This window comes from Macrobrachium nipponense, chromosome 19 (assembly GCF_015104395.2).
Source record: "Macrobrachium nipponense isolate FS-2020 chromosome 19, ASM1510439v2, whole genome shotgun sequence".
Lineage (NCBI taxonomy): Eukaryota > Metazoa > Arthropoda > Malacostraca > Decapoda > Palaemonidae > Macrobrachium > Macrobrachium nipponense.
The window spans coordinates 43,659,293-43,684,648 of record NC_061088.1 but is presented as its reverse complement, the minus strand read 5'-3'; the positions used below and the strand labels follow the sequence as shown (position 1 = coordinate 43,684,648).

Genomic DNA, 25,356 nt, shown 5'->3' with positions numbered 1-25,356 from the left:
AAATGAGGATCCAGCATTTTTGTTAGTCCCACGAACCAAGTGTCTGGCTTCTCCTATGCTGATAAAGTTATTATGAGCAGTGTTAACACCTTCATCAGCATTTTTTTTAGTCCCACGAACCAAGTGTCTGGCTTCTCCTATGCTGATAAAGTTATTATGAGCAGTGTTAACACCTTCTTTTTGGAAAATATATTGTGGACATCCCCTCCAATTGTGAGAATGATTGCCAGCACAGTTGTGACAATATTCATCAGCCTTACAGTTGTTCTTTACACTTTCCTGGTTTTGTACAAGAGTTTTGGTATATGGCCATATTGGAAGCATTTATAACACTGGGTTGGTCAATATTTAAATGGCATAATCCAAACCCGAGATTGGTCTAGTATATCAATACATCCCGGTAAGTAAGTGTATGTGAAAGTCAATTCAATGGCATGCTGAGTCCCTTTCAATTTTCTAAATTTAATGACATATGCAGGACACATTCTTAATATTTCCTCCTCTTCAAATTCATATAGATCTCTGCTATATACTATAACCCCATTTAATATTAAATAATCGACGAGGGGATATATCTAAAATAGTTCCATCTTCAGTTGGTTGGAATTTGGAAAGCATCTTAATTTGAATATCGGTGTTTGCTTTGTTCAAGACTCCTTTACCATATCTTTTTTATATATTTCCTTTAAGAATGGCACCAATATTGCTCTGTAGATATTTCCATGCTAATAAGAAGATTTATTTTAACCGTTTGTTGTTGGCAACATGCCAAACCAATTTTGGGTCATCTTTTGCCAGGTATTTAGTCTGTCTCATCCTCTTCCAAACCATTTATGTTACACAACTTTGCAAGGCAAACTCAACCAAAGATATTTTTACCATCAATATTATCTAGAGCTTTGGAGGCATATTCACCTTTGCAAAAAGTAATGCAACATTCATGAGAGAAGGGACTTTTAACAATTCGTAACTTGATCCTATCTACCTTGCCAAACTGTTTCATGTGATCATACAATATGTCAAAAACGACTTGATCACTTACGTTACCGCAATACAAAACTCTTTAAATTTTCATTTATACCACCAGTATTTACACCCTGGTGTCCCCGTGTTTGGTCAAGTAGAAGGCCTGAGGCAGAATCCTTAATCAAGCAAAAGTCATCAACAGAGGGGGGAGGAAAAAAATCCATGTAACAATGGTATGACCATTCATCCAGGTTGGGCCCATACCCACCACGGAGCCACAATTAGAGGGTGATATAGCACCCTATGAGTCCAACCCAGATAATATACACCCTACACCCAGCAATTTTTCGCGTTTAATTTGCCGTTATCGCGTTGTACCAAACTCGTAATTATCAAACAGGCAGATAACGAGATTTTACTGTATGTGGGAACACCATACTAAGATTTTTGACCTACCTGTAATTGTAAGGTAATGGTGTGAAGGGGTTTTAAATGGCTAAGATTACTTTAAATGGTTGTGTTTAGCTTATCAATGGGCGAAATGAAAGAAATCTAATACAAATTTACATTTATTGTACAAAAATAAATAAAAAATATATACGTTCTTTGTACAGATTATTTACATCCTACCCTATTACATATTGAAGTTCAGTGGAGGGGAGACCTTTATGAGGGTGCAGGCCTCCACATTGGTCAGGACACCCTTACATTGCACAACCTCCACATTTTCAACAGCAGGGAATAAGAATGTGTCCTTGGGAAACAAAAAGACTTCATGCAGAGGAAGGACACCTCTTATTTCCCTTCCTTGATGTTCATCTTACAAACATAATGAACAGGGCTCATCTTCTTGACATTGAACTGATCACAGGCTTCTTTCAAACTACACTCAGTGGCAAGACAATGTTTAAAGACTGCCTCTAAATTACTTCGGTCCAGTTGTTTTCTTACTGGTTCGCACATATTTCCTTAGCTTGATGGAAGAGTGTTGGTGGATTCTGGAATAGAGTACTATATGTCATTAGGTTTTGCCAAATAATTGAAAAGTTGGGAAAAAATTACAAAATAAATGTTGGGGTAACAACGTACACCTCATCTCTCACCTGTCTGGTATTCCCCAAAATTACTAATTTTTTTTCTATTTTGTAAAATTAGGCTATCTCATATAATCAACGTCAAACACCATACAAATTACTTATGTTTCTTGTTACACATTTAATGACATATTAACACTGGTATCACAAAAAACTGATAAAAATAACTCAGAACTTTACCCTTCCAAAACACACACTTTTATTGGTTTATCATTCACTGTTTCACGTGTGCTCTTATCTTTATCTTATTTCACATGTGCAATCACTTTTCAACTTATTTTTCCAAGTATATCTAAGTTTCACTGGAAATTAAAAAATTATATTTTAGAAATGAAATAATGTTTTGTTTATACTTACCAAGTAATTACATAGCTAAGTATTTCTAAGTACCAGTAGCTAAAATTTGAAAATTGCCAGCGATTCTTTGATTCAGTGTAGGTCAGTACCCCGCCCACTACTGGGGGAATAGATAAACAACTCGGCAAAGAAGCTAAATTTTATTTATGCCTTTTCATCCATGAGAGGGGAGGAGGGTGGGCTCCCATTCAGTAATTACTTGCTTAGTATAAACAAAGCATTATTTTATTATAAAAATATCATTTTTGTTTAAGTAACTTACCAAGTAATTACATAGCTGACTCCCACATTGTTAGGAGGTGGGATTCATGGATGAACAACTATTGCAATTATAACTGATAAAAGCATGCAAATAGAAAATCTTGCCAGCATTAACATAATGCTAGTTGTTTCCTTACCTGTTAAAGCTATAGCAGACAAAACTGCCTCTGGCGCAGCTGCTCTAAACTTAGTAGAGGTGTGGTGTTAGACCAGGGTCACCTACTACATAGTGGGGCTTACAGCGAGGAATTCACCAAGCACTAGTAAAGCACAGACATTGCCCCTGCCCTGGCGCAGTACCATAAACAACAACAAAAAGCCAGAATACTGATATACTACCTACACCAAATATTAAAAAACCACCACCCTACCAACGATTCTGGAGGGTATCCAGTACCAAGTACCCCCAGACTCCCCAAGGACTCAACACCAGTTTTCAAAGCAAAGAGTAAGGTAGGAAGGAATGCTTCCTATGCTGCTTCTCCCATCATCATGCCAGCCACCACGAACAGACCCACGGTACTGCAATCATTAAAAATCGTTTCTACTTCTTTAAGATAATGATTCACAAAGACTGCTTTCCAGTAAGTGGACTGGAGAATGGAAGCTAATAAAAGATCATATCTGAAGGCCAGAGATGTCGCCACTGCTCTAATCTCATGAGCCTTTACCTTCAAAGCAGATAGAGCCTCCACTGCTATTTGAGAATGGGCATCCCGAATGAGGTCTCTAAGAAAGAACGAAAGGGCGTTCTTCGAGAGAGGATGTAAGGGATCCTTAACAGAGCACCACAAGCTATTGGAAAGTTCTCTAATGTTTTCAGTCCTGTGCATGTAAAACTTCAGAGCTCTCACTGGACAGATAGTCCTCTCTTCATCCTCTTCTCCTACTACACTAGACAAGTTCTCGATAATAAAAGAACAAGGCCAAGGTTTCATAGGATTTTCGTTCTTAGCGAGGAAGCCTAAAGTAAATGAGGCTAAAGCATCTCCATTAGAGAAACCAACCCTTTTATCTAGGGCTTGAATTTCACTCACTCTTCTGGCCGAGGCTAAAGGAATCAGGAAGAGTGTCTTCTACTTAAATTCCTGAGTGAGGCAGAAGCTAGGGGTTAAAAAGGAGGACCAGACAGCCATTTCAAGACTACGTCTAAAATCCATGATACCTGTCGAGTGTCTTTACCTTTGCAGGTGTCAAAAGACTTAATTAAGTCGGACAAGTCTTGATTTGAAGACAAATCTAATCCTCTGTGCCTAAATACAGAGCTTAGCACAGCCCTATATCCTATGACTGTAGAAGACAATCCTCTAGACATCCTTAGGTACAGAAGAAAATCAGCAATTTCTATCACAGATGTTAAGGAAGAAGAGACTTGATTTCTTCTGCACCAAGCTCGGAAAATGTTCCACTTGTACTGGTAGACGTTGGAGGATGACTTTCTTCTACATTTCGAGATCCCCTCTGCAGCCACTCTTGAAAAACCCTTTGCTCTGAGGAGTCGGACGACAGTTTGAATCCCGTCAGAGACATAGTAGATAGACCTTGGTGGAACCTTGGCATGTGTGGTTGTCTGAGCAGTTTTCATCTTTGGGGGAGTAACCTGGGAAAATCTGCTAACAGACTTACCAGGTCTGGAAGCCATTCCCTCCTGATTTTTGCGACTGATTTGGTCTGCTATCACATTCATCCTGCCCTGCACAAACCTTGTCACTAGCTTTTTGTGATTAGAGTGGGCCCAAAGGTCTCTCGCTGCCTTGCAGAGAGAAAGAGTGGGTCCCTCCTTGCTTGGTAATGTGCGAGAGGGCTGTTGTGTTGTTCAAGTTTACTGCCACTATCCAACCTCGAACTTCCTGAGCAAAAGCTTGTAAACCTAGACTGATTGCGGTCAGTTGTTTCAGGTTGATGTGCCAAGACTTTTGAGCTGAGCTCCGCATTCCTGAGACTTCCCTGTTGTTCAGCAGTGCTCCCCAACCTATGTCGGATGCATCTGCAAACAAATTGAACTCTGGGTTCAGAGAAGAAAGTTACTTTCCTTCCAGAAGTCTTCTCTCTGATCTCCACCAAAGCAGATGTTGTTTGACTTCCAGCAAAATTGGGAACACGAAGTTGTCTGAGAACTTTTTCCTGTTCCACTGGGACCAAAGGTAACACTGAAAGATCCTCATATAAAGTCTGCCCAGCAAAATAAACTGTTCGATGGAGGATAAAGTTCCGAGCAGGCTCATCCAATTTGTGGAGGAGCACTTTGGGAGAGATAGGAACTTGTCTACTGTGTGAAGACATGCCTACTCTCTTCGGGGAAGGGAAAAGCCTGAAAAAGAAGAGAGTCCAGATTCATTCCCAAATACACTATCTGGACTATCTGTTGAGTCGGGACTATTTGGGATTTTGGCAGATTGATTAGAAGTCCAAGTTCCTGAGTTAACTTCAAAGTCTTTTATAGATCTCTCATACAGCTTAGTTCCCTTGCGGAGCGAAGAAGCCAATTGTCCAGATAAAGGGCGATGTTGACCCCCATCAGATGTAGCCAACCCGCCAGAGGAGCCAGAATGCGAGTGAACACTCGGGGAGCCGTAGATAGACCGAAGCATAGGGCCCAAAACTGAAAGATTTGATCTTTGAAGACAAAACTAAGGTACTTCCTTGAGTCCGGATGAATGGGAACATGGAAAGTACATGTCTTGCATGTCTATGAAGACCAACCAGTCCCCTCTGTGGATAAAGGCAAGAATTGAGCAATTTGTCTCCATTTTGAACTTTATCTTCAATACAAAGACATTCAGGGCACTCACGTCCAGGACTGGCTTCCAGCTGCCTGAAGACTTCCGGACCACAAAAAGTCAGCTGTAAAAGCCCTTGGTCAGTGAGTCCTCCGCTCTCTCGATTGCTTCTTTTAGAAGAAGAGCAGACACCTCATCAACCAGAGCAGAATACTTCTCTGAGCCGAGAGAGTACGCTGTCAACGTAATGGGTTGCTTAAGTAAGGGTGAATAGTCAAGGAAAAGAATAGAGTATCCCACTCTTAGGACCTCTACCATCCATTGTTCTGCTCCTCTTCTTCTCCTTTCTTGTAAGAAATGATGGAGTCTGGCACCTACTGCTGCATGAGAAAGACTTCTCACTGCTTGAGGGTGGGCTTGGAGGATGACTCTTTAATTGTTTTGAATGGAAAGTGGACATTTCCTTTTGACTTGGATCACTGTCTCTGTTTGCCCCCACGGAAGTGTAACTGTTGCAAGGGAGAAGTAGACTTTGGGACAAAAGCCGGAGTCTCCCTGGAACGTTTGGATGATTTGGAGAGCAAATCCTGTGTTGACTTCTGCAAATAAGAGGCAATCCCACTAACGACATCCTGAGGAAACAGGAACTTGCGAACCAGCGGTGACAACAGAAGAGCGGATTTCTGGACTGAAGTACAGTGGAACCTCTACATACAAAAGTCCCTACTTACAAAAACACCAGGTTACAAAATCAGAGACGAAGATTTTTTTGCTTCTGTGTACAAAAATAATTCTGGTTGCGAAAGGGTAGTCCGAGATTCGCCCGGGCCGCCGAGAACAATTTCAAAACTCGCGCGCCGCCAACTGAGTACACTCGCCAACATCCTCCCACTCTCCCATTGCTTCCTGATAGTCACTGCCGTAAGATCCTTCTCTCTTATTGGTCAGCATCTGTCCCATCATCCCTCTACGTAAAGTCGTCCTTCGACCATTTCGTCGCATCAGCATTATCGTACGCACATGGAATTCGTTCGTTCACATAGATTTCGTTTGTTAATGTAAATTCGTGTTAGTGAATTCACTTTCTTCGTAGTAAGTTACTTTATCGTGTTGTGTGTGAACTTAATTAACTTGCGTTATTAGCCATGGGTCCCAAGAATGTTGCTGAAGTTCACAGAAAGAAGAAGATGCTTTTTATGAGAACTTTAGAAGGAGCATTTCGATATCGTGATATGCATCCAACTCATTGATCAAGCTTGGCCGGAGGTTTCAAGGCGAACCTTGAATTCTCCGTGGAGGAAACTCTGGCCTGATGCCGTATCCGCACGAGACTTCGAGGGATTCGACATGGGCGAAGCTGATGCAGATTCAGAAACAGTTGACGATCCTGAAGAGATCGTTACACTTGGCAAGTCCATGGGGCTGATCGTCGATGAGGATGATATCAATGACCTTCTCCAGGAGCACCAAGAGGAGCTTACGACAGATGACCTGAAGGAGTTGGAGGCCATGCAACATAACGTCGTTCAAGAAGAGTTCTCTAGCAGCGGCGAGGAGGAGGACCCTATGACAATGGCTGAAATTAAGGATGTTCTAGCTGCTTTTCATAAAGTGCAATCATTCGTAGATAAAAAAAAGACATCCCGAAAAGGCTTACACAAGTCGTATGCTTGTGCAGTTTGAAGACGTTTGCCAGAGTCGTTTCAGGAACATTTTGAAAAGCAGGAAGAAGCAATCTTCCTTGGATAGTTATTTTTTAAAGAAGCCTTTAGCAGTAAGCAAACAGGAAGGTCCAGGTGATACAAAAAAAAAAAAAATGAAAGTGGTGAAGAAATTGAAATTTTGTAAAAAAAAAAAAAAAAAATAAATAAATAAATAAATAAGTAAAATAAATGTAAAAATCAGAAAAAGGGAAAAAAAATTCAATTTTAAGTTTTTCGTAAAGTTAAGTGTTAATGTTTTCTGCCATTTGTTAATGTGTTTCATAAAGTTTAGTGTTAATGTTTTCTGCCGTTTTTTAATGTTTTTCGTAAAGTTTGCCATTTTTTAATGTGTTTCGTAAAGTTAAGTGTTAATGTTTTCTGCCATTTGTCCTCCTCTGTTGCCACTTTTGGACATCGCCTCATTCGAAAGATAAGGTTCCACATTTCACTACATATGTACGTACAGTATTTCTTGTAACCTGTACACTAATACACTTTATTTACAGGTCAGGCACAGTGAGGTTAGGTATTGAACGGTCCAAATTGTTGTATTTCATTGTTTATTTGTCAATTTAGCTTTATTATTAAATTTACTGTGGTGTTTTTGTAGGGCTTGGAACGAATTAGGCAATTTACATGTAAAACGTAGTTCTAGATACAAATAAAACAGGTTACGAGGGCCGCTTCGGAAGGGATTAATTTTGTATCCTGAGGCACTACTGACACCTTTAGCTGTGAAGAAGCACCTGAGAAGTCCCCTTGGGTGGAGACAGAAACACCCAGAGAGGAAGACTCCCCAGTGAAATAATACAAATGTCTCCTCTTATTCAAGCAAGAAGGGGGAAAGAGAAGACTGCTTTCCCTTGTGCTCTTTTTCTGCTAGCCAAGTTTCGACCTTACCCACAGCTTTCTTGGTTGAAATAGAAAGCACTAACTGAGGGAGACTTTGAAGAAACTTTACTTGAAAAAGTTGGGATATGACTTAAAGAAAAGTTGCAAAAGAGCTTCATGAGCTGATGGCGGTTTATTATCTTTTGTAGCAATCTCTTCCTCTTCCGTAGAAGATACATTAGACAAATGAGGGTTGGCTGCGCCGCCTGAAGAAGACAAAATACGAGGAGCCGCTGGCGGAATCAGCGCCACCAAAGACTCTGGTTCAGATGGAAAAGGGAGCTCTGGCACTAATGGGTGCTCCTGTGCCCCTGAAAGTCCATGCATCTAAGTCTCAGGTGCCTATGGGCGCTCATGCATTGAAGTCTCAGGCGCCAATGGGCACTCCTGCATCAGCTGGGGATTCAGAGTCAAAATACACTCGGAAGCAGAGACATGGCTAATAGGAACAGCACATACGGGAGCCACAGCAGGGGACAATTTGTGCCCTGGTGTCCTAGGCTGCATGTGAACTGTAACTGGTACAGCTTGAAGTGCCAAAGGCGACGCTGGCGCCGAAGCGAGCATCGATCTCAGACGCTTAAGTCTCGCTACAGGTCGGGTAAAGTCTCCTTCCAGAAGTTTATCGGAATTATCCAAAGAAAAAGTCTCTGGGCTATCCCAGAAACTACAAGGAGGTTTAACCTCCTTTACCTTCTTAAGCGGTACCTGATAAATACAATTAGAGTCCACTGCAGACCTTTTCAATGGTTTGGAAAAGTCACTATTGCGCCATCGGTGCAATTTTTCTGGACACACATAATCTGGGCTTCAAGAAAGACGATGACTACTGTCCAAGATGCCTTTCCAATGGTTGTCTTTCACTACTTGGGAAACATCTACAGGTGCAACTGAGGGGCAGAATGCCCATGGGCAGACCACAACGACCTCCTTGGGCCTCCAGCATTACTTCTCCCAGGTGCGGGGGAGTATGTCAGGGACCTTCGCCTAGGAGAATCGGTGGGACGGAAATGCAGCTCCTCCACTAACAATTTACTCTTTTCTTTATCAACAAGCATACGCACTGACTCACCTAGTTGAGCCAAAGAGATAGCTAACAGCTCAAACTTCATTCAAACTTTACATCGAGACTGGCAATGGCACTGGGATCAGAAGCATGGGAGTCGGGAACAGGTCTAGGTGGAAAAGAGGAAAGACTGGGTTTGGGGGACAAAACAGAAATCACAGGTACTTCAGAGGAAGATTCCTGGCTTGCTAAAGACCTTTTGTGCCTAGCAGTAGCCATACACTTCCTTTCCTTTTCTAACTTCGAACAGTAAGAAGATAAAACTCTCCATTGTTTTTCATCCCAGCCTATAGTGTGGGCCCCCTTATTCACGTTCTCTGGATGTGTGGATTTCTCTCTGGACCATACCTACCCATTATTTGCGGGAAAATTGCCTATTTGTGGTGTTTTCCGATGAAAATAATGACTAATTAGTATATTTTGATGTTATTTTCATGATTAAATCATTTTTATGATAAAAAAGGATTTATTAATATTCAAATATTAATACTGATTGATTAATACTGTACTAGTCTGTATTAGTAAGTTTAATAAGATTAACCCTTAAACGCCGAAGCGGTATTTTAAAAATCGTCTCCCGTAAGCCGGCGGCACTTGCGAGTGAGTGCTGAGGCAGAAAAAATGTTTTTTTCAAAAAATCACAGCACGCTTAGTTTTCAAGATTAAGAGTTCATTTTTGGCTCCTTTTTTTGTCATTGCCTGAAGTTTAGTATGCAACAATCAGAAATGGAAAAAATATTATCATGTATAAATATTGGGATATATGACGGCACAAAAAAAAATTCATATATAATTGTATATAAATCGCGCTGTGAGCAAAACAGTTAAAGCTAACAAGTTATTTTTTGTTGTTGTATTGTACACTAAATTGCAATCATTTTGGTATATAACACATTGTAAAATGATCAAGGCAACACAGAAAATATTATCACAAAATGATGCATGAATTCGTAACCCGCGGACGTAAAAAAGCAGTTTTCAAAAATTCACCAGAAATCGAAATATTGTCCTAGAGACTTCTCGTTTGTTGCAAAATGAAGGTAATTGATTGAATATTACTAGACTGTAAGTGTTGTAGCTTACAATTGCAGTTTTCGACCATTTCGGTCGAGTTAAAGTTGACCGAAGGACGAATTTTTTCTATTTATCGTTATTTATATCAAAATATTTCAAAACTGATAAAAGCTACAACCATGGGCTATTTTTTGTTGTATTCTACATGAAATTGCGCACATTTTCATATATAAAACTTTATGTAACGGCTAATTTAAAATGGTGTAAACATTACGACAATCGGACGAAAAAATTTATGATTTTTCGGAAGAGTTACCACACGGAAGTAAGGAAAAAGTTTTCTTCAAAAATTCACCATAAATCGAAATATTCTGCTAGAGACTTCCAATTTGTTGCAAAAGAAAGATAAATGAAAGTTGACTGAAGGTTGAAATTTTGGCACATCGTTATTTATATGAAAATATTTCAAAACTGATAAAAGCTACAACCATGGGTAGTTTTTTGTTGTATTCTACATGAAATTGCTCACATTTTCATATTTAAAACTTTATGTAACAGCTAATTTAAAATGGTGCAAACATTACGACAATCGGACACAAAAATTTCATATTTTTTTCAGAAGAGTTACCGTGCGGACGTAAGGGAAAAAGTTTTTTTTTATAAATTCACCATAAATCAAAATATTGTGCTAGAGACTTCCAATTTGTTGCCAAATGAAGGTAAATGATTGAATATTACTAGAATATAAAAGTTTTAGCTTACAATTGCGTTTTTCTACCATTTCGGTAGAGTCAAAGTTGACCGAAGGTTGACATTTTGGCATGAGTGGTTTTTCGTTGTATTCTACATGAAATTGTGCACATTTTCATATATGATACTCCATGTAACAGCTAAAATAAAATGGTGCAAAAATTATGTCAAAGTGACGAAATAATTTCTGAGATGTGTCACTGAAGCTTTTTAGAGCAAGAAGAAAGAAATTCGCGCTTGTGCGCCTGGGTAACGATTGTAAGCAAAACAACGCCTTGATCCGTGAGCTTCCAGCATCCCCCAAGGCGTGTGATTAAAAAGTTTTTGCCTAGTAGGCCTATAACTATATTCCGCAAATTTTTAAAAAAACATTTTATATCGACATACCATATGTCCAATCGGCACCCAACAGACAATTTATATCGACGTTTAATACGTCCAATCGGCGTTAAAGGGTTAAATATAACAAAATAATAACAATTCTCTCTCTCTCCTACAGAGATGTAAATTTTTTGTGTGATAAATACATGATTTACTATTTCTAAATATCAATATTAATGTGAACAGCAATAATATCAATTCATTAAAGAAAATACTATAGTGAATTAGTAAGATTTTAGTTTATAAATTTAAAAAATTATGTAAGAATGAAGGAAATCCTAGTCTGCCCTCTCTAATTCCATGTACTAAAGCTGTAAAATATATCAAGTAATTTGACAGGAGAGGAGGACCTGTTGTGTTGTTGCCACTAAATATTCATGTAATCTCTCTCTCTCTCTCTCTCTCTCTCTCTCTCTCTCTTTTACTGAGATGAGAGAATTTTTATAGTACATGTACTATATGTTTATTAATACTTTCAAATAATAATTTTGTTTTGTTTGTTTGTATGGCATTTTTACGTTGCATGGTACCAGTGGTTATTCAGCAACAGGACCAACTTTACGTGACTTCCGAACCACGTCGAGAGTGAACTTCTATTACCAGAAATACACATCTCTCACATCTCAATGGAATGCCCAAGAATTGCCCTCGTGGCCACCGAGGTGGCAGGCCAAGATCAAAGTGACCACGCCACTGAGGCGCATTCAAATAATAATAATAATAATATAACTGTAATTACAAAATTCATATGTGATAGTATTTTTTAAAAATACAATAATCTATCTGCTTCACTCTTTTAAATAAGGATAACTCTCTCTCTAACTTCTCTCTCTCCTCTCTTCTCTCAGTCTCCTCTCTCTCTTCTCCATGCTCGTGCACACGAACAAGTTTATGTATCCATCATCAGTGGCTAACCTTCTCCGTTTCGCTGGACAAGCGTTAGAACATGTATGTACACTAAATTACATTTCTTGAGAGAACAGAGAGATTAAACTTTCTCTCTTTTTTCCCTTTCATTCCTCTCTCTCTCTCGTGCCACACAAGTTAATGTATATCATAGTGGTAACTCTCTCCGTTTCGCTGGAAGCGTTAGACATGTATGTACATAAATTAACATTTCTGAGAGAACAGAGAGATAAACTCTCTCTCTCTCTCTCTCTCTCTCTCTCTCTCTCTCTCTCTCTCTCTCTCTCTCTCTCTCTCTCTCTCTCTGAGATGAAAGAATTTTTAAGGTACTAGTATGTAACAAGTTTACTGATATTTTTGGTTAATAATAATAATAATAAAAATAATAATAATAATAAAAGTAATTACAAAATTCATATGTGGTAGTATTTTAAAGAGATAAAAAAGGGATTTTGACGTAGGAAAAATCTATTTCTGGGCGAGGAAGCCGTGTCGCTTACGTGAGGATAACTCCCCTCTCTTACCGAGATGAGAGAATTTTTATGGTTGATGTGTTTGTTAATATTTTCAATTAATAATAATAATAACTGTAATTTCAAATGAAAATTCTTCCCTTCTTTCTTTGTAGTATCCATATCCCTACCTTCTCTCAACTCCAGAGAGGCTCAGACTTGGGAAGCTGTCAAATATATTTTTATTTTAAGATAAATTTTTAAATATACTTACCTGGCAGTTATATACATAGCTATATTCTCTGACGTCATGACGTCACGACAGACTTTTCGAAACTCGCGGCAATCGCCGACCATCGGTCAGGTGATCGTTACCTGTACGCCCTCTTGATAGTTACCTGGAAACCACAGATTTTCTCGCCCTCTAGTCTCTTGAGGGGAGGTGGGTGGGTTTCTAATTGTATATAACTGCCAGGTAAGTATATTTAAAAATTTATCTTAAAATAAAAATATCATTTTTAAATATGTAACTGACCTGGCAGTTATATACATAGCTGATTGACACCTTTGGAGGAGGGTCAGAGACAGCAACATCGTTGTAAGGTAACTACTTGATAGGTAACTAAAGATTCTTACCTGCTAAGGAAGCTGACTTGACGAGTACTGCCTCTTTAGTCTGCTCTCCTTAGGAGCTCCAGCTAAGGGATGTGACCTGTGCAGCTGATGAGCTCAAAGGGGTTTGTCGACGGGACGTGACCTTTATGCGACCAAACCACCTATGCCCTTGACATGGGCTAAAACAGGCAAAGACCACCTAACCATCCAATCCTTGCATACAAGAGATTGAAAAAACACACATATACACTAGACTGTTGAAGGTTTCCCCTAACCTTCAACAGACAACCATAAAAATAACATCAAGGGTCTAACATGTAGGATTAAGAGGTATCAACTCCTTCATCCAACACCGAGCCAGTGGCTACGAACGGTCCAAGGGTTCTGCAGTCTTCATATACCGTTTCTATTTGTTTCAGATAAAAAGAAGAAAATACGGAGCTGCTCCTCCAGTATGTCGCGTCTAAAATGGCTTTAAGGGACTGATTCTTTCTAAACGCCATTGACGTCGAGACTGCTCGCACTTCATGAGCCTTTACCTTTAAAGCCTTATAAAGCGTTTCATTTGCACTCCGTGTGAGGCGATTCTTGAATCACACTTCTAATAAAGAAGGACTAAGCGTTCTTTGACATAGGCCTTTTGGGATCTTTAACTGGAACACCATAAGTTGTCAAAAGTCCCTCTAACGTCCTTGCACCTGTGCAGATAACACTGTAATGCTCTTACCGGACAAAGAGTCCTTTCACGTTCCTGACCTGCAAAATCTCCAAGGCTGGGAATCGTAAAAGACCTAGGCCAAGGATTGGATGGAGTTTCATTCTTGGCTAAGAAACCTAAAGTGGTTGAACAAACCGCTTTAGATCTACTAATTCCTACTCTTTTGTCCATAGCTTGAATCTCGCTTACTCTCCTTGCAGTAGCGAGAGCGACTAGAAAAAGTGTCTTCCTGGTTAAAATTCCTGAACGAGCTCTCCTGGATCGGCTCAAACTTGTCAGACATTAAAAACCTTAGTACTACGTCCAGATTCCATCCTGGTAGTTGTTCACTCTTTTGTTTCGTAGTATCAAAAGATCTAATTAAGTCGTGAAGATCTTGATTCCTAGACAAGTCCAGTCCTCTATGTCTAAAGACTGACGCCAGCATGCTCCTGTATCCTTTAATTGTAGTAGTGGCTAGACCTACTTTAAGTTTTAAGTGAAGAAGGAAGTCTGCGATCTGGCTCACAGATGTGTTGGACGAGGACACCTTCTTCTCCTTACACCAGTTTCTAAATATCTCCCACTTCGACTGGTAGACGTTGATGGTCGAAGCCCTTCTTGATCTGGCGATAGCTTTAGCTGCCTCTCGCGAAAAGCCTCTAGCTCTAAGGAGCTTTTCGACAGTCGAAAGGCAGTTAGCTGAAGAGCGCGGGTATTCCTGTGATACCGTTTGAAGTGGGGCTGTCTGAGCAGATCTGGAAGCAACGGAAGGGTTCTTGGAACTTCCACTAGCCACTGCAATATCTCTGCGAACCAGTCTCGCGTCGGCCAGTACGGGGCTATCAGGGTCATTCTGGTTCCTTCGGACTGCGCGAACTTCTTTAATACTTTGTGTATCACTTTGAAGGGTGGGAAGGTGTACAGATCCAGTCCTTCCCAGTTCATGAGGAACGCGTCTACTGCTACCGCTTGTGGATCCGGCACCGGTGAGCAGAACGTCTGCATCCTCCTTGTCTTGTTGGTTGCAAACAAGTCTATGGAAGGTTGCCCCCATAACCTCCATAGCAATTCGCATTCCTCTAACTTGAGAGTCCATTCTGTTGGCAGGACCTGACTTTTCCGGCTCAAGAGGTCCGCTCTGACATTTAATTCTCCTTGTACAAATCTCGTTTGGAGGACGATATTTCTGTCCTTTGCCCATAGCAACAGATTCTTGGCTGGCTCGTTCAGAGAAAAGGAGTGGGTGCCTCCTTGTTTCCTGACATACGCTAGAGCAGTCACGTTGTCCATGCTTATTTCCACTACTTTGCCTGCCACACATTCCTCGAATGCCTGAAGAGCTAGAAAAGCTGCCATCAGCTCTTTCTTGTTGATATGCTAATTTCTTTCGGTTTCGCTCCATCTTCCCGAAATTTCCCTGTTCCCCAGAGTCGCTCCCCAGCCTAGGTCTGATGCGTCTGAGAACAGTATTAGCTGTGGATTCAATTGTTGAAGTGAAACTCCTTCTCCCAGCTTCGCTGGATCCAGCCACCACATCAAGTCTTTCTTGACCTCTGCTGAAATTGGGAAGGTGTCTGAAAGCCTTTGTTCCTTCCTTTTCCAATTTCTGTTGAGGTAAAATTGCAGAGGTCTGAGGTGCAGTCTTCCCAGTGAGACGAACTGTTCGATCGAGGAAATGGTCCCCAAAAGACTCATCCATTCCCTCGCTGAACATTGTTGTCTCCCCAGGAATTCCTGCACCCGATTCAGGCATCGGTCTTGTCTCTCCTGGGAGGGAGAAGCCCGAAAATCCTGAGAGTTCATCAGAACTCCTAAATAAATGATCGAGCGAGAGGGCTCCAGGTGAGACTTTTCCAGGTTCACCACTAGCCCTAGTTCCAGTACTAGGTTCAGGGTTATTTTCATATCCTCCAGACACTGTTTCCTGGAGTTGGCCCTGAGAAGCCAATCGTCCACATAAAGAGAAATGCGGATCCCCCCTTCGTGTAGCCATTTGGCTACATTCGCCATAATAGCTGTGAATATTTGTGGCGCTGTGCTGAGCCCGAAGCAAAGAGCCCTGAACTGGAATACTCTTCCTTCGAATAAGAACCTGAGGTACTTCAGAGAGCTTGGGTGGATGGGGACATGAAAATAAGCGTCCTGTAGGTCTAATGAGACCATCCAATCTCCCGGTCTCAACGCCGATAGCATCTGATTGGCGTTTTGCTTCCATCGTGAATTTCGTCTTCACGACGAAGGCATTTAGAGCACTGACGTCCAGAACGGGTCTCCATCCTCCCGAGCTCTTGGGTACCAAAAACAGTTGATTGTAGAACCCCGGATTCTCTTGGGGTGAAACAGGTTCTATCGCCTTTTTTAAGAGCATAAGCTCTACTTGTTCTTTTAACGCGAATCTCTTGCTGCTGTCCTTGTAATTCGCTGTTAAGTCGAGGGGATCTAAAACTATGGGAGGTTTGGCGTAAAAAGGGATCTTGTAGCCCTCCCTTAGTATCTGAAGGGTCCAGTTGTCCGCCCCTCTGTCCCTCCAGGCTTCCCAAAACAAAGAAAACCTGGCTCCTATTTGTGTCTGAAGGACTGTCTGATCATGGCCTCCTTTTGGAAGGAAGCTTGCCACCTTTTCTGGAGGGCTTTCTAGAAGTTCCCGACGTCCTTCGGGGCTGTTTTCCTCGAAAAAACTGTTGTGGTTGCTTCTCCTCTCTCGCTCTCTTGGTCGCAAACGAAGAAGGCAAAACCCCACTGGCTGCCTTCGATATTACGTCCTGTGTGGTCTTCTGAGTCAATGAAGTGGCAATATCTCTAATAATCTCCTGTGGAAAAAGAAATTTTGCAAAGGGGGCAAACAAAAGCTCTGCTCTTTGTACCTGTGTGACCCCTTTAGCTGTAAAGGAGCAGAGAAGGGACCTTTTCTTCACGATCCCTGCCATGAAAATCGCTGCCACTTCATTAGTTCCATCACGTAAAGCCTTGTCCATACAAGACATCACACTCAGAAGGTTAGAAATGTCCGTTGAATCCTTCTCTTCCACTTTCTTGGCGAGAGCACTCAGAGACCAGTCTAGAAAGTTCAGGACCTCAAACACTCTAAACACGCCCTTCAGTAAATGATCGAACTCTTGCATCGACCACATCACCTTCGCTGCTGTTAAGACGTGTCTACTATTGGCATCGACGATACTGGAGAAGTCTGCCTGAGAGGAGGCAGGTACTCCCAGGCCCAGAACTTCCCCAGTCTCGTACCAAACGCTGGATTTTGAAGCCAATCTTGCAGGAGGAAAAACGAAAGCAGTTTTGCCTCGCTCCTTTTTCTCTTTCATCCAGTCGTTCATCTTCACAAGCGCTTTCTTGGCCGAAATGGAAAGAACCATCTTAGTAAAGGCAGTCTTATTCTGAGTTCTTCCACAAAGGAACTGAGACAGGGGAGAACGAGGTGCTGCGGGCTTGAAATCCGTTTCAAAAAGCTCTTGAAACAGAAGCATAAGTCTTATAGTCGGAAGGAGGAACTTGTTCTTTCGTCTCCTCTTCCGAAACTACCTCCAACATCCAAAGCCGGAGCGTCATTGGTCTCGATGCGTTCCTTGGCACCAGAAACTGCCGAGGCGTCATGCTTACGAGCGTCGGCGTCACGTCCTTCTCTCTCACGCGCGCTGGCGTCACGCTCTTTGCTCTTACGCGCACTGGCGTCATGCTCGGAAGGGTCATGTCCGAGTAAATCGGAAGTGTCCTGGTTGTCTGTGTTCTTTTTGGCGTTGACGCTTCGCGAAGTCTTCATCACTCCCAGGGCATCAGACTGACGCTTGGGTTCTTGCAGCTTTTCCATAAGTACAGACAGCTGCTGTTGCATATCTTGCAGCATATTCTTGGCTTCACTGTCCCTCGAGGGAGAGGGTAACTCGTCAGATTTGCCCGCACGAACTGCAGTCGGAGGAGTCGATCCTTCTAAGGCTTCCTGAGGACGCTTGGTAGGAAGCTTCCTAGGTAAATCCTCCCAAGTCGAAGGAGGAAGAGGAGCGTGCATCAAAAGCGCTGTCTTGCTCTGTTTAGCTGGCGAGGCTTCCGATGACGAAAACCTCTCTGGAGAACTCCAGTGACTGCAGCCCGGCAGTTGCTCATCTGATGAGACCTCACAAACACGAGGTAATTTCCTCTTGAGAGGACGAGAGGAAGTAGAGTGTCGCCATCCTCGACGAGGGGAGACGTCATCGGATGACGAACCAAACACACTCGGCGCGCCTTTTCTACGGCTGTCTGAAGCAACCTTGGAAGCGTCAGCAGGTTTGTTTGGAGGCACCCGCCCGACCGGAGACTAGAGCCTCTCGCCTCCCTTAGACTTTCGACTTTACGTCTCCCATGGGTCCGGGAGCTTGTAAGAGGTCTGGGTCTAGGAGCGCGACAGGACCGATCGGACGCACCCTCCACTACACTGTCACTAACACTAAACTTATCACTTACACTGACTTTAGCACCTGCACTTAAAGCACTTACGACAGTCCAAGTGCGATTGCCCTGCTCAGTAAGAGAGGCAATCTGTTGTCCCATTTTTTCAAGCACCGCTTGAATACCTGCAAAGGTTGAGTCCTTCGCCCCCGACTCGGAGACAGGTTCTGGAGCTGATACTTCTACTAAATTACGCTCAGAAGGAGCAGGGGAAGGAACTATGGGATTATCTACCACTTCCTGATTCGTTGATGAATGGGAAAGGGAACTCTTAGTTCTTCTAATTCTATCTCTCTCGAGCTTACGGACATACTTGTCCAACTCCTTCCACTCCTTATCATCCAAAATCAAGCACTCATCACATCTATTCTCAAAAGTGCAAATTCTACCCCTACAATTCACACAAAGTGTGTGGGGATCAAGAGAAGCTTTGGGAATTCTAACCCTACACCCCCCTTTACAGCAGACTCTATACACAACTCCCGAGTCCGACATTGTTAATTGAGTAATCCAAAAACCAAATCCAAAATCAATCCAAGTCAACAACAGCGAAAGCCAAAAAAATACTTCACCCAACGATGAAATACTCTAGCGAGTACGAAAGACCTATCGAGGAGCCCACAACAACGAAGTTGCCGGCTTGGGCGACAGAGAAAATATGGGGTTTCCAGGTAACTATCTAGAGGGCGTACAGGTAACGATCACCTGACCGACGGTCGGCGATTGCCGCGAGTTTCGAAAAGTCTGTCGTGACGTCATGACGTCAGAGAATATAGCTATGTATATAACTGCCAGGTCAGTTACATATTTAAAAATGTCAAGTAATGTGACAGGGGAGGAAAGCAGTGCCATATAATGGTCAATGATTTTAATAGTTTTAATGCAATCTCTCTCTCTCTCCTCTCTCTCTCTCTCTCTCTCTCTCTCACTGAGATGAGATCATTTTTATGGTACAAGTAGGTAATAAGTTTATTATTAATATTTTCCAATAATAATATTATAATATGTATAATAATAATAATACTATAACTGTAATTACAACATTCATGTGTGAATATTTTAAATACAATAATGTTTTCATCTCACTCTTAAATATTGTAAGGACTCTCTCTCTCCTCTCTCTCTCTCTCTCTCTCTCTCTCTCTCTCTCTCTCCACATGATATGTATGTCATAGTAGTAACTCTCTCTCTTGCTATCTTAGCTGCAAGTGTTAGAAGTACATATGTATGTGTGTACTCTCTCTCTCTCTCTCTCTCTCTCTCTCTCTCTCTCTCTCTCTCTCTCACTGAGATGAGATCATTTTTATGGTACAAGTAAGTAATAAGTTTATTATTAATATTTTCCAATAATAATACTATAATATGTATAATAATAATACTATATCTGTAATTACAACATTCATGTGTGAGTATTTTAAATACTATAATGTTTCCATTTCACTTCTTAAATACTGTAAGGACATTCTCTCTCTCTCTCTCTCTCTCTCTCTCTCTCTCTCTCTCTCTCTCTCTCTCTCTCTCTCTCTCTCTCCCCACAAGATATGTATGTCATAATAGTAACTCTCTCTCTCTTTCTCTCTTGGCTGCAAGTGTTAGAAGTACATATGTATGTGCATGTGTACCTTTAAGGGTACTAATGTTAAGATTATTTGGAAATTATATTATTACAATCTCTAAGATTAATACAGTGATATGATAATAATTTAAGGTAAATCTCTCTCTCTCTCTCTCTCTCTCTCTCTCGTCTCTCCTTCTCCATCTCTCCTCTCTCTCTCTCTCTCTCTCTCTCTCTCTCTCTCTCAGCAAAAGAATTAATAGACAGACAAATAGATACTTGTTCAGCCCTCCCTTCCTCTTTTCTCTGGAAAAGATATACTATGTATTTATGGGAGGGGACGAAGTGTTGGCTATAGAAATTCATTTCAATCTGTTGATATTGTAAGTTGTTCTCTCTCTCTCTCTCTCTCTCTCTCTCTCTCTCTCTCTCTCTCTCTCTCTCTCTCTCTCTCTCTCTCTCTCTCTCTCTCTCTCTCTGTTATTGGCTGTTTATATATTTCTAATGTTAAAATGTTTCAGACGACTTTGAAATTATATTAATAACACCAATTCAATGGTATATTTGATGTAAGATGATACTTTAGGATGATACTTTAACTATACATTTGGTATTTGAACTTTCAAGATAGGCAGATAAGAATTTTTAGACGGGAGTTCTAACTATTCACAGGTTCGAGCTATTCGCAGGGGTGTCTGGTACCCATATCCCCGCAAATACGGGGGGAACACTGTACACTCATTACAAGTTAAGTCAATAGTACAAACTTGACCCCTACATCTAACAGAAACAGAAGGGAATCATTCTTTGCTGAAGTTAACCGTGTATTCCAGCCCTTGCAGCAAAAATGGACACTCGACTTACTCGAGCCAGACATCACTAGAGAACATCTCAAAATAACTGGTCAAAGTACTGACTAGTTTATAAGCGTCGAATATAAATGCATAAAAATCAGAGTACTTCACCGAAGGTACTGGAAACTCTGAGAATGACGAAATCCAAACTCAAAAAAAAAAAACTAAAGCTCATGACCTTCGTCAGAAGCCGGTAGAAATAAAATTGAGCTTCTTTGCCGTACTGTTTACCTATTCCCACGATAGTGGGTGGGGTACTGAACTACACCGAAACAAAAGAATCGCTGCTGCAATTTTCTAATTTTAGCTACTGGTATGTACTTAGAAATACTTAGTTATGTAATTACTTGGTAAATTACTTAAAAAACATTTGGCTGTACGGTCTTTCGCCGTACAGTTTCTTCCCACACCATTCTTGATTTTCTTCACACCACTTCATGGCAGAAATTTCGAAAGGCTGACCTTTATTTCACTCAAATAAGTCTAAATATGGCTATTTTCAACATTAAATCTGTTATCAAATCAATCACACCATACTTGTGATCATGGCACACTATATTAGAACCCCAAAATATTACAACGAACAAGCAAAAATTTGATTTTCTTACCTGGTAAACGGGATCAGCAAAAGCAAATGGCGGAGTTGTTGTTGATGCTCTTCTTCCTCAAATGGAGTGACGTCACAATACAGCCGATAGTTTTTTTATCAAGAGCACGTGTACGTTGTTTCCCCATGTACGGTACTACCCCACCTCACCCTACCATATTTACGGATATTGTACATACTATCGTCGATTCACTTAACCCTCTTACGCCGAAGCGGTAAAAAAAAAAAAATTGTCTCCCGTGTGCCGGAGGTGTTTCAGAGTGAGTGCGGAAGCGGAAAAAATATGTTTTTCAAAAAATCACAGCGCGCTTAGTTTTCAAGATTAAGAGTTCATTTTTGGCTCCTTTTTTCGTCATTGGCTGAAGTTTAGTATACAACCATCAGAAATGAAAAAAATTATCATTATCATATATAAATAATGCGATATATGATAGCGCAAAAACAAAATTTCATATATAATTGTATTCAAATCACGCTGTGCGCAAAACGGTTAAAGGTAACAAGTTACTTTTTTTTCGTTGTAATGTACACTAAATTGCAATCATTTTGGTATATAACACATTGTAAAACGATAAAAGCAACACAGAGAAAATATTATCACAAAATAATGCATGAATTCGTAACGCGCAGACGTAAACAAATATTTTTTTCAAAAATTCACCATAAATCTAAATATTGTCCTAGAGACTTCCAATTTCTTTCAAATGAAGACAAATGATTGAATATTACTATACTGTAAGAGTATTAGCTTACAATTGCAGTTTTCGACCATATCTGACGAGTTAAATTTGACCGAATGTCGAATTTTTTTATATATATATTTTTTCTATGCAATTATTTCGAAAATAAGAAAAGCTACAACCTTCAAATATTTTTCGTTTTATTCTACATGAAATTGCGCACATTTTCATATATAAAACTCTATGAAATGCCTGATATGAAACGGAGCAAATATTCCGAGAATGGTACGTACGCATTTCAGAGATTTGTGGCGGAGAATCCGCGCGCGGAGGGAAGGAAAGATTTTTTTTAAATTCACCATAAATCTAAATATTTTGCTAGACTTCAAATTTGTTTCAAGATGAAGATAAATGACTGAATATTACTAGACTGTAAGAGTTTTAGCTTACAATTGCGTTTTTCGACCATTTCGGTAGTCAAATTTGACCGAACGTGGTTTTTTTCTATTTATCGTGATTTATATGCAAATATTTCAAAAATGAGAAAAGCTACAATCTTCATTTATTTTTTGTTGTATTCTACGTGAAATTGCGCACATTTTCATATATAAAACTTTATGCAACGGCTAATTTTAAATGGTGCAAACATTACCACAATCGCACGTATGATTTTTTCGGAAGTTACCGCGCGGACGTAAAGAAAATGTTATTTTTTTCATAAATTCACCATAAATCAAAATATTGTGCTAGAGACTTCCAATTTGTTGCAAAATGAAGGTAAATGCTTGAATATTACTAGAATATAAGCGTTTTAGCTTACAATTGCGTTTTTCGACCATTTCGGTAGAGTCAAAGTTGACCAAAGGTTGAAATTTTGGCAATTATCGTTATTTATATGAAAATATCTCAAAACTGATAAAAGGTACAACCATGGGTTGTTTTTAGTTGTATTGTGCATGAAATTGCACACATTTCCATATATAAAACTTTATATAACGGCTAATTTTAAAATGGTGCAAACATTACCACAATCGCATGTATGATTTTTTTCGGAAGAGTTACCGCCCAGACGTAAGGAAAAAGTTTTTTCATAAATTCACCATAAATCGAAATATTGTGCTAGAGACTTCCAATTACTAGTTGCAAAATTAAGGTAAATGATTGAATATTACTAAAACATAAGAGTTTTAGCTTACAATTGCGTTTTTCGACCATTTCGGTAGAGTCAAAGTTGACCGAAGGTTGAAATTTTGGCAATTATCGTTATTTATATGAAAATATCTCAAAATTGATAAAAGCTACAATCATGAGTATTTTATTGTTGTATTCTACATAAAAATGTGCATATTTTCATATATAATACTTCATGTAACGGCTAATTTACAATGGTACAAAAATTATGTCAAAGTGACGAAATAATTTCAGAGATGTGTCACAGATACTTTTTAGTGCGGCAAGAAAGAAATTTGCGCTTGCGCGCCTGCGTAACGATTGTAAAGAAAACAACACCTTGATCCGTGAACTCCCAGCATCCCCAAAGGCGCGTGATTCAAAAGTTTTAGGCTGGTAGGCCTATAAGTATTTTTCCGCGAATTTTAAAAAAAACTTTTGTAAGTCGACGTAAAATACGTCCAGTCGGCACACGTGAGACAAAAAATGTCAACGTAAAATACGTCCAGTCGGCATAAGAGTTTTAAGGTCATTTAAGGTAGATTCTTGTAGCTATGAGACGTTTGTTTGGTGGCCTCTGATTAGCTGTACCTGGAGGTAGGCTGCGTGCTCAGTGTGTCATATTTTTGTTTGTAGCTTAGAAAACTAGGAATATATTTATATTTCTTCATTTACCTCATATTCTTTATATATTTTTATTTTCATCAGATTTTGCTAATTCATGCAATTAAGATAAAATAAAACATGTGTTTTCATACAATAAAATCACCCTGAATACGCTGGTGCTTTCAGATTTTAGATGCATGTAATATGTGAAGAGAAAATGAAGAATATTCTTACCATGTTGACTCAGCCTGAAAGGAAGTAAATCTTTCTTAATTTTTTTTATTAATTCACCGAGATTATTATTTCATATCAATCAAATAAGTCTCTGATATCTCTTTTGTTTGAAGATATATTCATATAATAAAATTAGAAACAATATTCTGAAATAACATATTGAAGCTTAGGCTGAGTTGAAGAGTGCGACGTCTGTCCACCGAGTTTAACTTCTTTGCTGGACTGAATTCCCTGAGGCCAGCCTAGATCTGAGCTAACGATACCTGATGCATTCATCTGATTATTATTATCTTTTTCTTTATCAGATACGTCCAGACATACTACAGGCAGTCCCCGGCTTACAACGTTCCGAGGTTACGATGCTTTTCAGTTATATTCATCAGAAATTATTTCCAGGTTTATGACACGTTCCAGGGTTTTGCCACTTATGATGACAATCTGACAGAAGAAATATGACTAAAAATGCAAAATAATCAATATTTGAAGTTTTTTTAATGAAAAATGCAATAAAAATGCAGTTTACATAGTTTTTAATACACCCAAAGCATTAAAAGTAATGTTTTCTTAAGATTTTTTACAAATTTCTGGCTCATCTCAAGGGCGGCACCCCCTTCGTAAGCCGGGGACTGCCTGTATGTGATATTGGATTGAAAATGTTCAACAGTCATCATGGGAATTCTGTGTATTTATTTACAAAAAATGTAATGATATAACATGGTAAATATTGTCGAAACTGCAACCTCTTACATAGTTAATTGGCAACTCAAATCTCTTGCTGAGACGACAAATGCAACGATGTCTTGCAGATCACATTCTCTCGGCAATACCTTCAAACTTGAATCATTTATGGATGCAACACAATAAGACATATTGTTCATTTTCTCTTCCGAAGGCAACAGCGTATTCAGGGGTGAATTTGTTGTATGAAAACAAAAGTTTTATCTTACCTTGATCACGTTAATGATGCAAAATCTGATAAGTAAAAACAGGTATAAAGAATTAAATGCTTCTCTCTACACTTTTACTCATTGTAATACCTCTGTGTTTTATCTTATTGGATTCAGGAAAAGATGACTTAATTGTTCAATTAAGACTGAATCCTACCGTATGACCAAAACTTTCCCATCTTGAGCAAAGTGAGAGATGATTGAAGAAATATACGTACACATATTGCTGGTTTTCTAAGCCACAGAAAAAAATAATGAGATACTGAGTGAGCTGCTTACCTCCCGGTACCAGCCAATCAGAGGCCGCCAAACAAACGTCTGGTAGGCACAAGAATCTACTGTAAGTGAACTGACTATAGTATGTATAACATTTTTTAATATTCACACATA

The 25,356-nt window shown here is 39.9% G+C and overlaps 1 protein-coding gene and 1 long non-coding RNA gene across 8 annotated transcripts in view; both read right to left on the bottom strand.

Annotated features, from left to right (window-relative positions):
- LOC135216684 (mitochondrial 2-oxodicarboxylate carrier-like) overlaps positions 1–25,356 on the bottom strand; it is a 375,795-nt gene that overhangs the window by 298,525 nt on the left and 51,914 nt on the right. The window lies entirely within an intron of this gene.
- Positions 1,523–25,356, bottom strand: LOC135216707 (uncharacterized). Its single transcript, XR_010314895.1, has 2 exons — positions 21,331–25,356; positions 1,523–1,964 (listed from the first exon to the last, which is right to left on the bottom strand). It is a non-coding gene; the product is annotated as an uncharacterized LOC135216707 (long non-coding RNA).